We start from the raw sequence: 3,007 nt of genomic DNA, 5'->3' as shown, positions 1-3,007 counted from the left end.
AAAGCTTTTAAGGGAATAAGATGGATAAAAGGCCCGAGTTAACGGGACCTAAAATAAACTTAGTCATAAATATTCCCGAACCCGCTAAGTTAACTAGGAATATTAAACCTAGTTAATAAGTGAGAATATTGTTGAAAATAATTAGGTTGTGACCTAATTAATAACTAACCAAACACGAGGGGCTAAAGTAGGATAACTTGAAAGATTGTTTACTAATAACAAAATAAAACACACACACAAGTGTGTGTTCTGGATCGAGTTCAAGGGAGCTCCAAGGAGCCAAACCCTAACATCTAACATAATCATCAAATTGAAGGTCAAAATGAAGTTCAAATTCACAATCAAACATGAATAAACGATCACCAAGTCAAGGGGATCGTAAGGTATGTCGAATTTCTAACATTCATGAAGTTGTGAAAAATAGTTAATCTTGCATGATGCGATCTATGTATGGATTAGAGGAGCTATGGCTAAATTAGTGATGTAGATATGCTTAGGAACTAAACCCTAAGTGAAATGCATACATATGATGTTAAGATTTGAATGATTTGATGATTTCCCATATATATGTTAAGTGGGTTTTCATGATAAAATGATGAACACTTGAATTTGAGTGTTTAATTGTGAAATTTGAAAGATAGGATGCAAGACCTAGATGTTGTTTATAAACACTTGACATAGAGATTTGATTCTTGACGTAAATCTTGGTAAAATAGCTAGTTATGAACTAGTTAGTAAACATGTAGAATTATGCCCGTTAGGTGTTTGTTAAAATGCCTAAATGAGAAGTAAAGTGTTGAAATCCAAGTGAAACGCGTAATTGGCAAGCTTGACTGATTACATGAGATATGAGATAAAACGGGTTGTAATCATAATATTTATTTGCCTTAGTCGTGCACATTATATGATCAAAGGTAGTTGACTTTATAAAGTCGGACTAACCTATGATGAAGTCAAATAGAAGTTTCGACATAAAGTCCGTAAGATGAAATAGTCATAGTAGTGATGACTAATCTAACCATCTTACGAATTATGATGTTAGTTTGACTCTTGACAAGCTAGACGGAGGCTTGGGAAAAGAAGCGGGTCAAACGAAGCAAGAATGGCGGAAAAGCATAATTCGGATGCAAGGTAAGTGTAACTTACACTAGTCTTAAATTGTGGAATGTTTTCTTATCATATAAATTATGAATGAGGTGTCTAAACAATTGAAATATGATGTTCCGTCGTGTAATCGAACGGAACAAGAAAATCAAAGATAAATGGTCAATTCGGCCAAACGGGTTAAAAGGTGTAGATAACACCTTTTGACTATATAGACTAATGATTCTTTTGTCGAGTCATATGCTTACAGGAATAGATATCCAATGGATATTCACACCGATCTTAATTAGCGAATATAAAGCAAGGTATTAAGATCGGGTCTATTTGTTGACCCGAGCCAGGTACGCTTATTTATGATGTATGTAAAAATACTAATTTGGTCGAATAATTAGTGATAGCCCTTCATTGTAAAAGAAGGACCAAAATCGACCAAAATGCCCTTGTAGGCTAAATTGAACAAACAACCTTTAAAGGTTGTTTGGAAACGAGTTTTGCGATAAGATAAATACTTAGAATAAGTATAGAAGTTGAAGGGGGTATTGTTTTTAGTCAAACGGCACTATTGAGCTTTGCCGTAAAATATTGATTTTAGAGGTAAAATTTGGGTTATATAAGATCACCATAATAAACTCACCTTAAATGCAGCCGAGGTGGGGTATTATAGGGTAAGAAATGTGGTGATGGAATACTAGAAGAAATCGAAAGCGTTTTTAGGCTTGAAAATGCTTAAATACCCTTAACGGGTCAAAATAAACATCCGAGTGAAAATGGGTTTAATTTGAGTAATTAAACCGGCGATTAAAATCTAATATGATAGGCAACATTAAGTCGAAGGAGTATATGTGATATAAGGGCCAAATAAACATGTTTGATGGTGAAATCACAAACGGGTCAAAATTGGCAAAAAGGGGAAATAAGCCGAAGACTTAGAAGTCTTAAAATTTGTTAAGTCGAATGTCGGATTTTAACCTCATAAGATGGAGGATTAAATTACGGACGCGTAGGAAAAGGAATCGGGTAAAACGGATCAATAACGAAGGAGTTATGGCCGTTTCCGTAAAAACTGGCATAGCTGAATTTAGCTGCAGACCTGCTGATGCAGGGGCCACCGTAAATTACGGTGTCCACCGTAATTTACGGTGGAGTTGAAAAATGTTACGGTGGATCCCTCCTGGTTTACGGTGGGGGCCTGTACTACCAGTGGCCACCGTAAATTACGGTGCCACCGTAATTTACGGTGGAGGTCAGGTTGAAAACTTTGTTTTGTTATCAATTGTTTCTCGAACTCGTTTAGACGCGTTTTAAGTCCCGTATGACTAAAGCATTTCATGTTTATGAAATGTAGGTACATTTTGGATGCCGGAAGACGATCAAGCATCATCGAAGAATCGAACACTATAAAGATTCATGCTTCCGCACATTGTAAATCGATATTTTAAACGACGAATTTTGTCACAGTAGGCGGTGTACTTGGAAATTGTGAAAGTTATAATTAACTCGTATTTTCTAAGGATACTTAACGTTAACTACATGTTTATTTTCGTTAAAAATACGAAAATCTTTAAAATAATAACTAGAGTGTTACAGAATCCATCTCGATGGATCCTTGTAGCAACATATGGGTTACGTATATAAAATTATGAAGTAGTAAATTTTAACAATTAACACATCATCGATCAATGTATGTTTTAGATGGTATCAAGAAAAAAGGTTTACTTATAAAAATAAAGAATTTACATGACTTATAATCCAAATCTAGGTTTATAGAAGTTCGTCGCGTTGCTGCGAATTTCTTTTGTTATTTAGTCTGTGTTTACATGTGTTTTGAAATCACTATGAGCGTGTTCCAAATGGAATTGCTGACTAGAATAAATAGAAAATGTAGAAAAAAACACTAAAAGAT

At 34.7% G+C, this 3,007-nt stretch overlaps 1 long non-coding RNA gene across 1 annotated transcript; it reads left to right on the top strand.

Annotated features, from left to right (window-relative positions):
* Window positions 1–1,089: 1,089 nt before the first annotated feature.
* LOC118483149 lies at window positions 1,090–2,630 on the top strand. The gene is made up of 2 exons (XR_004869686.1): window positions 1,090–1,131; window positions 2,450–2,630. It is a non-coding gene; the product is annotated as an uncharacterized LOC118483149 (long non-coding RNA).
* Window positions 2,631–3,007: the final 377 nt, after the last annotated feature.

Source organism: Helianthus annuus, chromosome 10 (genome assembly GCF_002127325.2).
Source record: "Helianthus annuus cultivar XRQ/B chromosome 10, HanXRQr2.0-SUNRISE, whole genome shotgun sequence".
In the NCBI taxonomy this organism is placed as follows: domain Eukaryota; kingdom Viridiplantae; phylum Streptophyta; class Magnoliopsida; order Asterales; family Asteraceae; genus Helianthus; species Helianthus annuus.
This window is presented reverse-complemented; position numbering and strand designations above follow the sequence as displayed.